The sequence below is a fragment of the Choloepus didactylus genome, chromosome 16 (assembly GCF_015220235.1).
Source record: "Choloepus didactylus isolate mChoDid1 chromosome 16, mChoDid1.pri, whole genome shotgun sequence".
Lineage (NCBI taxonomy): Eukaryota > Metazoa > Chordata > Mammalia > Pilosa > Megalonychidae > Choloepus > Choloepus didactylus.
The window spans coordinates 66380886-66395856 of NC_051322.1; the positions used below are offsets into that span (position 1 = coordinate 66380886).

Sequence of the window (14971 nt, forward strand, 5' to 3'; positions counted from 1 at the left end):
GAGATACGGTAGGTTTGTATAGGTTAGAGTTAAATAGCGACACATCCCAAAGTAATTTGGACAGAGAATAAAATTATATATGCAGGGCCCCCCTGAGAAGCTGGGGGAAAATGTGGAAGTATTAGACTTCCTCACCTGGATTGTTGCCGATGTTCTCACAAACATTTAGGACTGACGACTTAGTATGCTGAGTCCTCTATCTTGGGGCTTGCCCTTATGAAGCTCATTCCTGCAATGGAGAGGCTAAACCTGCTTATAATTGTGCCTAAGAGTCTCTCCCTGAGTACCTCTTTGTTGCTCAGATGTGGCCCTCTCTCTCCATCTAAGCCACTTCGGCAGGTGAAATCACTGCCCTCCCCGCTACGTGGGACCTGACGCCCAGGGGTGGAAATCTCCCTGGCAACACAGGATATAACTCCTGGGGATGAATCTGGACCCAGCATCACAGGATTGAGAACATCTTCTTGACCAAAAGGGAAATGCGAAATGAAATGAAATAAAGTTTCAGTGGCTGAGAGATTTCAAATGGAGTTGAGAGGTCACTCTGGTGGTGTTATTTTTCACTTTTATTTTTTATTCTGATTCTGATTCTTTCTGGTGTAAGGAAAATGTTCAAAAATAGATTGGGGTGATGAATGAACAACTATATGATGGTACTGTGAACAGGTAATTGTACACTATAGATGACTGTATGGTATGTGACTATATCTCAATAAAACTGAATTTAATAAAAAAAAATCAATGGTGTTTCTACGCACTAGTAATGAGCTATCCAAGGAAGTAATCAAGAAAAAAAATTCCATTTACAATAGCAACTAAAAAGTCAAATATCAGGAATAAACTTAACTAAGGATGTAAATGACTTGTGCACAGAAAACTACAAAACATTGCTTAAAGAAATCAAAGAAGACCTGAATAAATGGAAAGACATTCCATATTCATGGATTGGAAGACTAAATGTCATTAAGATGTCATTTCTACCCAAACTGATCTACAGATCAAAATCCCAACAGACCATAGTGCAGAAATGGAAAAGCTAATTTTCAATTTTATTTGGAAGGGTACGGGACTTCAAATAGCTAAAAACATCTTGAAAAAGAAGAATGAGGAGGCGGGGCAAGATGGCAGACTGGTGAGCTGTATGTTTTAGCTACTCCTCCAGGAAAGTAGGTAGAAAGCCAGGAACTGCGTGGACTGGACACCACAGAGCAATCTGACTTTGGGCACACTTCATACAACACTCATGAAAACGTGGAACTGCTGAGATCAGCGAAATCTATAGACTGAGACCAAACACCAGAGAATCTGAGAGCAGCCAGCCCAGCAGAGAGGAGACAGGCATACAAAAAAAACAACACGAAAAACTCCAAAATAAAAGCGGAGGATTTTTGGAGTTCTGGTGAACATAGAAAGGGGAAGGGCCCTGAGGCACATATGCAAATCCTGAAGAAAAGCTGATCTCTCTGCCCTGTGGACCTTTCCTTAATGGCCCTGGTTGCTTTGTCTCTTAGCATTTCAATAACCCATTAGATCTCTGAGGAGGGCCCGTTTTTTTTTTTGTTTGTTTCTTTGTTTGTTTTTTCAATCCTTTTTTCTTTTTCTAAAACAATTACTCTAAGAAGCCCAATACAGAAAGCTTCAAAGACTTGCTATTTGGGCAGGTCAAGTCAAGAGCAGAACTAGGAGAGCTCTGAGACAAAATGCAATAATCCAGTGGCTGAGAAAATTCACTAAACACCACAACTTCCCAAGAAAAGGTGGGTGTCCGCTCACAGCCATCATCCTGGTGGACAGGAAACACTCCTGCCCATCGCCAGCCCCATAGCCCAGAACTGCCCCAGACAACCCAGTGTGACGGAAGTGCTTCAAATAACAGGCACACACCACAAAACTGGGCGTGGACATTAGCCTTCCCTGCAACCTCAGCTGATTGTCCCAGAGTTGGGAAGGTAGAGCAGTGTGAATTAACAAAGCCCCATTCAGCCATCATTTCAGCAGGCTGGGAGCCTCCCTACACAGCCCAGCAGCCCAGAACTGCCCTGGGGGGACGGCACTCACCTGTGACATAGCACAGTCATCCCTCAACAGAGGACCCGGGGTGCACGGCCTGGAAGAGGGGCCCACTTGCAAGTCTCAGGAGCCATACGCCAATACCAAGGACTTGTGGGTCAGTGGCAGAGACAAACTGTGGCAGGACTGAACTGAAGGATTAGACTATTGCAGAAGCTTTAAAACTCTAGGATCACCAGGGAGATTTGATTGTTAGAGCCAGCCCCCCCTCCCTGACTGCCCAGAAACACGCCCCATATACAGGGCAGGCAACACCAACTACACACACAAGCTTGGTACACCAATTGGACCCCACAAGACTCACTCCCCCACTCACCAAAAAGGCTAAGCAGGGGAGAACTGGCTTGTGGAGAACAGGTGGCTCGTGGACGCCACCTGCTGGTTAGTTAGAGAAAGTGTACTCCACGAAGCTGTAGATCTGATAAATTAAAGATAAGGACTTCAATTGGTCTACAAATCCTAAAAGAACCCTATCAAGTTCAGCAAAGGCCACGAGGCCAAAAACAACAGAAAATTATAAAGCATATGAAAAAACCAGACGATATGGATAACCCAAGCCCAAGCACACAAATCAAAATACCAGAAGAGACACAGCACCTAGAGCAGCTACTCAAAGAACTAAAGATGAACAATGAGACCATAGTACGGGAGATAAAGGAAATCAAGAAGACCCTAGAAGAGCATAAAGAAGACATTGCAAGACTAAATAAAAAAATGGATGATCTTATGGAAATTAAAGAAACTGTTGACCAAATTAAAAAGATTCTGGACACTCATAGTACAAGACTAGAGGAAGTTGGACAACGAATCAGTGACCTCGAAGATGACAGAATGGAAAATGAAAGCATAAAAGAAAGAATGGGGAAAAAAATTGAAAAAATCGAAATGGACCTCAGGGATATGATAGATAATATGAAACGTCCAAATATAAGACTCATTGGTGTCCCAGAAGGGGAAGAAAAGGGTAAAGGTCTAGGAAGAGTATTCAAAGAAATTGTTGGGGAAAACTTCCCAAATCTTCTAAACAACATAAATACACAAATCATAAATGCTCAGCGAACTCCAAATAGAATAAATCCAAATAAACCCACTCCGAGACATATACTGATCACACTGTCAAACACAGAAGAGAAGGAGCAAGTTCTGAAAGCAGCAAGAGAAAAGCAATTCACCACATACAAAGGAAACAGCATAAGACTAAGTAGTGACTACTCAGCAGCCACCATGGAGGCAAGAGGGCAGTGGCACGATATATTTAAAATTCTGAGTGAGAAAAATTTCCAGCCAAGAATACTTTATCCAGCAAAGCTCTCCTTCAAATCTGAGGGAGAGCTTAAATTTTTCACAGACAAACAAATGCTGAGAGAATTTGCTAACAAGAGACCTGCCCTACTGGAGATACTAAAGGGAGCCCTACAGACAGAGAAACAAAGAAAGGACAGAGAGACTTGGAGAAAGGTTCAGTAATAAAGAGATTCGGTATGGGTACAATAAAGGATATTAATAGACAGAGGGGAAAAATACGACAAACATAAACCAAAGGATAAGATGGCTGATTCAAGAAATGCCTTCACGGTTATAACGTTGAATGTAAATGGATCAAACTCCCCAATTAAAAGATATAGATTCGCAGAATGGATCAAAAAAAATGAACCATCAATATGTTGCATTAAAGAGACTCATCTTAGACACAGGGACACAAAGAAACTGAAAGTGAAAGGATGGAAAAAAATATTTCATGCAAGCTACAGCCAAAAGAAAGCAGGTGTAGCAATATTAATCTCAGATAAAATAGACTTCAAATGCAGGGATGTTTTCAGAGACAAAGAAGGCCACTACGTACTAATAAAAGGGGCAATTCAGCAAGAAGAAATAACAATCGTAAATGTCTATGCACCCAACCAAGGTGCCACAAAATACATGAGAGAAACACTGGCAAAACTAAAGGAAGCAATTGATGTTTCCACAATAATTGTGGGAGACTTCAACACATCACTCTCTCCTATAGATAGATCAACCAGACAGAAGACCAATAAGGAAATTGAAAACCTAAACAACCTGATTAATGAATTAGATTTAACAGACATATACAGGACATTACATCCCAAATCACCAGGATACACATACTTTTCTAGTGCTCACGGAACTTTCTCCAGAATAGATCATATGCTGGGACATAAAACAAGCCTCAATAAATTTAAAAAGATTGAAATTATTCAAAGCACATTCTCTGACCACAGTGGAATACAATTAGAAGTCAATAACCATCAGAGACTTAGAAAATTCACAAATACCTGGAGGTTAAACAACACACTCCTAAACAATCAGTGGGTTAAAGAAGAAATAGCAAGAGAAATTGCTAAATATATAGAGACGAATGAAAATGAGAACACAACATACCAAAACCTATGGGATGCAGCAAAAGCAGTGCTAAGGGGGAAATTTATAGCACTAAACGCATATATTAAAAAGGAAGAAAGAGCCAAAATCAAAGAACTAATGGATCAACTGAAGAAGCTAGAAAATGAACAGCAAACCAATCCTAAACCAAGTACAAGAAAAGAAACAACAAGGATTAAAGCAGAAATAAATGACATAGAGAACAAAAAAACAATAGAGAGGATAAATATCACCAAAAGTTGGTTCTTTGAGAAGATCAACAAGATTGACAAGCCCCTAGCTAGACTGAAAAAATCAAAAAGAGAGAAGACCCATATAAACAAAATAATGAATGGAAAAGGTGACATAACTGCAGATCCTGAAGAAATTAAAAAAATTATAAGAGGATACTATGAACAACTGTATGGCAACAAACTGGATAATGTAGAAGAAATGGACAATTTCCTGGAAACATATGAACAACCTAGACTGACCAGAGAAGAAATAGAAGACCTCAACCAACCCATCACAAGCAAAGAGATCCAATCAGTCATCAAAAATCTTCCCACAAATAAATGCCCAGGGCCAGATGGCTTCACAGGGGAATTCTACCAAACTTTCCAGAAAGAACTGACACCAATCTTACTCAAACTCTTTCAAAACATTGAAGAAAATGGAACACTACCTAACTCATTTTATGAAGCTAACATCAATCTAATACCAAAACCAGGCAAAGATGCTACAAAAAAGGAAAACTACCGGCCAATCTCCCTAATGAATATAGATGCAAAAATCCTCAACAAAATACTTGCAAATCGAATCCAAAGACACATTAAAAAAATCATACACCATGACCAAGTGGGGTTCATTCCAGGCATGCAAGAACGGTTCAACATAAGAAAATCAATCAATATATTACAACACATTAACAAGTCAAAAGGGAAAAATCAATTGATCATCTCAATAGATGCTGAAAAAGCATTTGACAAAATCCAACATCCCTTTTTGATAAAAACACTTCAAAAGGTAGGAATTGAAGGAAACTTCCTCAACATGATAAAGAGCATATATGAAAAACCCACAGCCAGCATAGTACTCGATGGTGAGAGACTGAAAGCCTCCCTCTAAGATCAGGAACAAGACAAGGATGCCCGCTGTCACCACTGTTATTCAACATTGTGCTGGAAGTGCTAGCCAGGGCAATCCGGCAAGACAAAGAAATAAAAGGCATCCAAATTGGAAAAGAAGAAGTAAAACTGTCATTGTTTGCAGATGATATGATCTTATATCTAGAAACCCTGAGAAATCAACGATACACCTACTAGAGCTAATAAACAAATTTAGCAAAGTAGCGGGATACAAAGTTAATGCACATAAGTCAGTAATGTTTCTATAAGCTAGAAATGAACAAACTGAAGAGACACTCAAGAAAAAGATACCATTTTCAATAGCAACTAAAAAAATCAAATACCTAGGAATATACTTAACCAAAGATGTAAAAGACCTATACAAAGAAAACTACATAACTCTACTAAAAGAAATAGAAGGGGACCTTAAAAGATGGAAAAATATTCCATGTTCATGGATAGGAAGGCTAAATGTCATTAAGATGTCAATTCTACCCAAACTCATCTACAGATTCAATGCAATCCCAATCAAAATTCCAACAACCTACTTTGCAGACTTGGAAAAGCTAGTTATCAAATTTATTTGGAAAGGGAAGATGCCTTGAATTGCTAAAGACACTCTAAAAAAGAAAAACAAAGTGGGAGGACTTACACTCCCTGACTTTGAAGCTTATTATAAAGCCACAGTTGCCAAAACAGCATGGTACTGGCACAAAGATAGACATATAGATCAATGGAATCGAATTGAGAATTCGGAGATAGACCCTCAGATCTATGGCCGACTGATCTTTGATAAGGCCCCCAAAGTCACCGAACTGAGCCATAATGGTCTTTTCAACAAATGGGGCTGGGAGAGTTGGATAGCCATATCCAAAAGAATGAAAGAGGACCCCTACCTCACCCCCTACACAAAAATTAACTCAAAATGGACCAAAGATCTCAATATAAAAGAAAGTACCATAAAACTCCTAGAAGATAATGTAGGAAAACATCTTCAAGACCTTGTATTAGGCGGCCACTTCCTAGACTTTACACCAAAAGCACAAGCAACAAAAGAGAAAATAGATAAATGGGAACTCCTCAAGCTTAGAAGTTTCTGCACCTCAAAGGAATTTCTCAAAAAGGTAAAGAGGCAGCCAACTCAATGGGAAAAAATTTTTGGAAACCATGTATCTGACAAAAGACTGATATCTTGCATATACAAAGAAATCCTACAACTCAATGACAATAGTACAGTCGGCCCAATTATAAAATGGGCAAAAGATATGAAAAGACAGTTCTCTGAAGAGGAAATACAAATGGCCAAGAAACACATGAAAAAATGTTCAGCTTCACTAGCTATTAGAGAGATGCAAATTAAGACCACAATGAGATACCATCTAACACCGGTTAGAATGGCTGCCATTAAACAAACAGGAAACTACAAATGCTGGAGGGGATGTGGAGAAATTGGAACTCTTATTCATTGTTGGTGGGACTGTACAATGGTTCAGCCACTCTGGAAGTCAGTCTGGCAGTTCCTTAGAAAACTAGATATAGAGTTACCATTCGATCCAGTGATTGCACTTCTCGGTATATACCCGGAAGATCGGAAAGCAGTGACACGAACAGATATCTGCACGCCAATGTTCATAGCAGCATTATTCACAATTGCCAAGAGATGGAAACAACCCAAATGTCCTTCAACAGATGAGTGGATAAATAAAATGTGGTATATACACACGATGGAATACTACATGGCAGTAAGAAGGAACGATCTCGTGAAACATATGACAACATGGATGAACCCTGAAGACATAATGCTCAGCGAAATAAGCCAGGCACAAAAAAGAGAAATATTATATGCTACCACTAATGTGAACTTTGAAAAATATAAAACAAATGGCTTATAATGTAGAATGTAGGGGAACTAGCAGTAGAGAGCAATTAAGGAAGGGGGAACAATAATCCAAGAAGAACAGATAAGCTATTTAACGTTCTGGGGATGCCCAGGAATGACTATGGTCTGTTAATTTCTGATGGATATAGTAGGAGCAAGTTCACAGAAATGTTGCTATATTAGGTAACTTTCTTGGGGTAAAGTAGGAACATGTTGGAAGTTAAGCAGTTATCTTAGGTTAGTTGTCTTTTTCTTACTCCCTTGTTATGGTCTCTTTAAAATGTTCTTTTATTGTATGTTTGTTTTCTTTTTAACCTTTTTTTCATACAGTTGATTTAAAAAAGAAGGGAAAGTTAAAAAAAAAAAAAAAAAAAAACAAGGAAAAAAAAAAGATGCAGTCCCCTTGAGGAGCCTGTGGAGAATGCAGGGGTATTCGCCTACCCCACCTCCATGGTTGCTAACATGACCACAGACATAGGGGACTGGTGGTTTGATGGGTTGGGCCCTCTACCATAAGTTTTACCCTTGGGAAGACGGTTGCTGCAAAGGAGAGGCTAGGCCTCCCTATGGTTGTGCCTAAGAGCCTCCTCCCGAATGCCTCTTTGTTGCTCAGATGTGGCCCTCTCTCTCTGGCTAAGCCAACTTGAAAGGTGAAATCACTGCCCTCCCCTCTACGTGGGATCAGACACCCAGGGGAGTGAATCTCCCTGACAACGTGGAATATGACTCCCGGGGAGGAATGTAGACCTGGCATCGTGGGACAGAGAACATCTTCTTGACCAAAAGGGGGATGTGAAAGGAAATGAAATAAGCTTCAGTGGCAGAGAGAATCCAAAAGGAGCCGAGAGGTCACTCTGGTGGGCACTCTTACGCACACTTTAGACAACTCTTTTTAGGTTCTAAAGAATTGGGGTAGCTGGTGGTGGATACCTGAAACTATCAAACTACAACCCAGAACCCATGAATCTCGAAGACAGTTGTATAAAAATGTAGCTTATGAGGGGTGACAATGGGATTGGGAAAGCCATAAGGACCACACTCCACTTTGTCTAGTTTATGGATGGATGAGTAGAAAAACAGGGGAAGGAAACAAACAGACAAAGGTACCCAGTGTTCTTTTTTACTTCAATTGCTCTTTTTCACTCTAATTATTATTCTTGTTATTCTTGTGTGTGTGCTAATGAAGGTGTGAGGGATTGATTTGGGTGATGAATGCACAACTATGTAATGGTACTGTGAACAATCGAAAGTACGATTTGTTTTGTATGACTGCGTGGTATATGAATATATCTCAAGAAAATGAAGATTAAAAAAAAAAAGACATAATGCTGAGCAAAATAAGCCAGGCACAAAAAGAGAGATATTGTATGTTACCACTAATGTGAATTCTGTGAAAAATGTACAATGTTTTATACTGTAGAATGTAGGGGACCTAGAGATACCAATTAGTGGAGGGGGAATGATAATCTAATAAGAACAGATAAACTATGGAGGGTAATCTCAATGTTATGGGAATGCTCAGGAATGATTATGGTTTGTAAACTTTCTTGGATATAGTAAGATCATGTTGGAAGCAATAGAGTTATTTTAGGTTTTTTTTTTCTCTTATTCCTTTGTTTTCTTAGGGGTTGTTAATTTTCTTGAGGTATGGTAGGAACATGTTGGAAGCAATGTAGTTATTTTAGATTATTTGTTTTTCTTACTCCTCTGTTTGGACATGGTTTATTAATTTTCTTGGGGTATGGTAGGAACATATTGGAAGCAAAGTAGTTATTTTAGGTTATTTGTTTTCCTTAATCCATTGCTTTGTTTGAAATGTTGTGGGGTTTTTTTGGTTGTTGTTTGCCTGTTTGTTTTTAATTTTTTGATAAACAAAGTTAAAAAATTGAAAAAAAATCAGTAGAAAAATGGGAGTAAAAACTAAATGACAAATAGGGTGGGATGGGGGGATGGTTTGGGTATTCTCTTTTGACTTTTATTTTTTATTCTTATTCTGATTCTTTCTGATGTAAGGAAAATGTTCAGAAATAGATTGTGGTGATGAACGCATAACTATATGATCATACTGTGAACAGTTGATTGTATACCATGGATGACTGTATGGTTTGTGAATATATTTCAATAAAACTGAATTAAAAAAAAAAAAAAAAAAAAAAAGAAGAAGAATGAAGTGGGAGGTATCACACTTCCTGACTTTAAAGCATATTATAAAGCCAAAGTTGTCAAAACACCATAGTACTGGCATGAAGATAGACATACTCATCAATGGAATCAAATTGAGAATTCAGAAATAGATCCTCAGATCTATGGTCAATTGATTTTTGACAAGGCTCCCAAGCCCACCCAACTGAGCCAGAACAGTCTCTTCAACAAATGGTATTGGGAAAACTGTATCTCCATATCCAAAAGAATGAAAGAGGACCCCTATTTCACACCCTATACAAAAATTAACTCAAAATCAATCAAAGAGCTAAATATAAGAACCAATACCATAAAACTCCTAAAAGAAAATGTAGAGAAACATCTCCAAGATCTAGTGATAGGTGGTAGCTTCTTAGACTTTACACCCAAAGCACAAGAAACAAAAGAAAATACAGATAATTGGGAACTCCTCAAAATCAAATACTTCAGCGCTTTGAAGGACTTTGTCACAAGGGTGAAAAGGCAACCGACTCAACGGGAGAAAATATTTGGAAACTACATATCTGACAAGGGTTTGATAGCCAAAATATATATAGAAATCCTACAACTCAACAATAAAAAAACAAACAACTCAATTAAAAAATGGGCGAAAGACATGGATAGATACTTTTCCTAAGAGAAAATGCATATGCTAAAAAGCTCATGAAAAGATGCTCAACATCACTAGCTATTAGGGAAATGCAAATAAAAACCACAATGAGATATCATTTCACACCTACTAGAATGGCCACTATTTAAGAAACAGAAAACCACAAGTTTTGGAAAGGATGTGGAGAAACAGAACACTTACTCACTGCTGGTGGTAATGTAAAATGGTACAGCCGCTGTGGAGGATGGTTTGGTGGTTCCTCAGGAAGCTAAGTACAGAGTTGCCTTACAACCTGACAATCCCACTACTGGGGATATACCTGGAAGATCTGAAAGCAGGGATGCTAACAGACATCTGCACGCCAACATTCATAGCAGCATTATTAAAAAAAATTGCCAAAAGATGGAAACAACCTAAGTGTCCATCAATAGATAAGTGGATAAAGAAAATGTGGTAAATACATACTATGGAATATTATTCAATGGCAAGAAAGAAAGAAATCCTGAAGCATGCCACAACATGAATGAAACTTGAGGACATTATGTGAAGTGAAATAAGTCTGAGACAAAAAGACAAATATTGTAGGATCTCACTGATATGAACTAATTATAATATGTAAACTCCTAAACATAAAATATAGAATACAGGTTACCAGGATATAGAATGAAGCTAAAGAATGGGGAGTGGTCTCTTAATATGTGCAGAATGTTTAACTAGATTGAACTTATACATTTGGAAATGGACAGAGGTGACGGTAGCACATTACTATGAGAATAATTAACAATGCTGAATGGCGTGTGAATGTGGTGGAAAGTGGAAGTTTAGAGTCACATATGTCACCAGAAGGAAAGCTGGAGGTTAAAACATGGGAATGTATAACTCAGTGAATCTTGTGGTGGACAATGCTTGCGATTAACTGTACAAATATAAAAAAGTTCTTTCATGAACTAGAACAAATGTATGACATTATTAGAAGGAGTTAATAATAGAGGGATTTATGGGGGGAAATGTACCTATTGCAAACTATGGACTACAGTTAACAGTAATATTTTAATACTCTCATCAACAGTAACAAATGTACTACACCAATGCTACAGGTCAATAATAGAGGGAGACAAGGGCTATGAGAGGATATGGGTTTTCTTTTTTGATTTTTATTTCTTTTCTAAAGTAATGAAAATGTTCTAAAATTAATCATGGGACTGTATGCACAACTCTGTGATGATACCGTGAGGCAGTGATTGTATACTTTGGATGGTTTGTACGGTACATCAAAAAATAATAAAATTAAAAACAAATTCCAAAAAACAATAAACACAAATAAATCTAATGCTAAGGAAAACAATCAATAAAATCAACCACTGGGGGAAGAATTCAGTGCTGATGAAATTAAAATGACAGGAAATACTGATAAATATGTTAAATACGTTTAGGATGCTTAAAGAGATAAACGAAGGGGAAACATCACTAATAAATGAATGAGAACTTAGGAACAATAGAACAAATAAGGAAAGCAAGATGATTTGGATATGAAAAATTTTAGAAACCTTGGAAATTGAAAATGTAGTCAATAAGAGAAACAAAACTGATATACTTTTAGCTAGACAGTCCAAGGAAAAAAGAGAAGACTCAAATTACTAAAATAAGCAATGAAAGTGGAGACATCAGTAGTAATCTTACAGAATCAAAAAGGGTAATAAGGGAATACAATGAAAACTGTATGCCAACAAATTAGGCAACTTAGATGAAATGGACAAATTCCTAGAAAGACACAAATTACTGAAACTGATTCAAAAATAAATAGAAAATCTCAAAAGACCTGTAACAAGTAAAGAGATAGAAACAGTAAATTTTTAAACTTCCCAAAAAGAAAAGGTCAGGCCCAGGTTGCTTCTTCCAAATATTCAAGGAATTAACAACAAACCTTCACAGACTCTTAAAAAAAAAAAAAAAAAGACGCAATATTTCCCAACTCATTCTGTGAGGCCAAAACCTAAAGCTGACAAAGACATCACAAGAAAACTATGGACCAATATTGTTTTTAAATATAGAATCAAAAATCCTCAACAAATACTAGAAAACCAAATCTGACAACATATACAAGGATTACACATCAAGACAGGAATGCAGAGTTAACATCCAGAAATAAATTCATATAATACACTATATCAGGAGTATTAAGAACAAAAACCATATGATCATCACAGTAGATTCAGAAAAAAAAAATTTGACAAAAGTTAATACCCATTAATGATAAATTTAAAAATTAAAAAAAAATTAAAAACTCAACTAGGAATAGAAGCAAATTCCATAACTTGATAAAGGGCAATTATTGAAAACCTAAAAAACTAACATCACACTCAATGGTGAAAAACTAAAAGCTTTCCCCCTAACATCAAGAACAACACAAGGATGTACACTCCTAACACTTCTAATAGAAGCAAGAAACAGGTAAAAGAAATAGAAGACATAAAGATTGAAAAAAGGTAAACAAATTGGTCATTATTAAAAGAAAATATGTTTGTCTACAAAGAATGCCCAAAGTGTCCACTGAAAAATTATCAGAATTAAGAAGAGAATTCAACAAGGGACCTGGATATCACAGCAACACAAAAATCAAATGCATTTCTAAATATCTGCAACACAAGCAGAAAACATGATTTTTAAAAAGGTATTTAGGCCTCTTTGTTGCTCAGATGTGGCCCGCCCTCTCTAGCTAAGCCAACTTGGCAGGTGAAATCACTGCCCTCCCCTCTAAGCAGGATCTGACACCCAGGGGAGTGACTTTCCCTGGCAATGTGGAACGTGACTTCCGGGGAGGAATCTAGACCCGGCATCATGGGATGGAGAACATTTTCTTGACCAAAAGGGGGATGTGAAAGGAAATAAAATAAGCTTCAGTGGCAGAGAGATTCCAAAAGGAGCCGAGAGGTCACTCTGGTGGGCACTCTTATGCACAATTTAGACAATGCTTTTTAGGTTCTAATGAATTGGAATAGCTAGCAGTAAATACCTGAAACTATCAAACTACAACCCAGAACCCATGAATCTTGAAGACGACTGTATAAAAATGTAGCTTATGAGGGGTGACAATGTGATTGGGAAAGCCATATGGACCACACTCCCCTTTGTCTAGTTTATGGATGGATGAGTAGAAAAATGGGGGAAGGAAAAGAAAAAAAAAAGGCACCCAGTGTTCTTTTTTTACTTTAATTGTTCTTTTTCACTTTAACTTTTATTCTTATTATTTGCATGTGCGTGGTAATGAAAATGTCAAAAATTAATTTGGGTGAAGAATGCATAACTATATAATGGTACTGTAAACAACTGAATGTATGCTTTGGTTTGTATGACTGCATGGTATGTGAATATATCCCAATAAAAATGAATTTAAAAAAGGCATTTAGAACAGCAACAACATAAGTACCTAGCAATAAATATAACAAAAGATGTATTTAACAAATCAAACAAAAAGAATTTTATGAAGGTGACTTTTGAATCATCTTAAAGATTGGAAATAAATATCTTTAAATAAAACAGGGAGATACATCAAATTCATATATAGAAGGAGTCAACATCATATAAATGTCAATTTTCCTCAAACTGATCTATAGATTCAGTGAAATTCCATTGGAAATTGTAGTAGAGTGTTTCAAGGAATCTGACAAGCTCATTCTAAAACTGATATGGAGAAGTAAAGGGTTGGCTGTAGCCAGCACTCCAGAAGAAAAATAACTGCCCTATAAGTCATCAAGATATATTATTAAGCTGCAGTAATTAGACAGTAAGTATGTGTTATGGAAATAGAAAAGTTAATCAATGGAAGGGAAGAAACAGCCCAGAAATACACCCAACCAGATATGAAACCTGAGATATTACAGCGGTGACACTGCAGAACAGTGAAGGATGAACTTATTAATGCTTCAAGGACAACTGATTATCCATAAGAGAAAAAACTGAAATTAAATTCCTACCTCACCATCATACACAAATATCAATCCAGATGAATTAAATAATTAAATAAAAAGAGTGAAACTTTTCTGTGTGCTGATTTTATATTTGGCCCCTTAAAACTTTCAAGAACTAAAAAAGGATAATCTTTATGACTTAGGGTTGGGAAGAAATTCCTAAACAAGGCACAAAAAGAGGCAAATATTAAAATAAATTAATATTTTAATATAGTTAATTCAGTTGTTAAAATACAGTAAAACTATATTTTAACATAGTTGATGAATTCAACTATATTAAAATGAAGAACTTCTCTTAATCAAAAGATAGCATGGAGAGAAAAGCCACAAAAATAGAGACGTCAAAGTGGTAGAAGACAGTTAGTGCCTCACCATCTAATCTGTGCTTCACATGGATCTATGAACTGTTCCTAATGACTATCAGCTAAACCAAGCTAGGGAACCGGCTTGACAGAATCAGCAGGGAAAGAAGCCCTTTTTGAAAAGAATGGTATCCAGAATGTATCTTTATAGGAAGATTGAACTTTTGATCCTAATTGTTCGCTCCCAGTTAAGAGAATCAGACATGCTCCCTCTGGCTGTAGTTCCACTGTGTATAATGTAAACTCAACTACAGACTTGGCCATCACCTGCCCTCAGGCAATGGCAGACACCAGCTGAGTTAAGGCTTGAACTATTGCCTCAGGTACCCTCTTCTCCTGCAGGGTGGGCCCCAGGACACACGCAGGTGGAGCACACCTGACTCAGCCTGCAGCCA

At 37.4% G+C, this 14971-nt stretch overlaps 1 protein-coding gene across 11 annotated transcripts in view; it reads right to left on the minus strand.

Moving 5' to 3' along the window:
• L3MBTL4 (L3MBTL histone methyl-lysine binding protein 4) overlaps positions 1–14971 on the minus strand; it is a 433696-nt gene that overhangs the window by 348759 nt on the left and 69966 nt on the right. Inside the window, exon 1 of one of the 11 annotated variants that reach the window (XM_037805557.1) lies at positions 136–233. The exons of the other annotated variants lie outside the window; for them this stretch is intronic. The gene's annotated coding sequence lies outside the window, so the exon portion shown is untranslated. Of the gene's footprint in view, positions 1–135; positions 234–14971 lie in introns of those variants that run through there. 11 annotated transcript variants of the gene reach the window in all.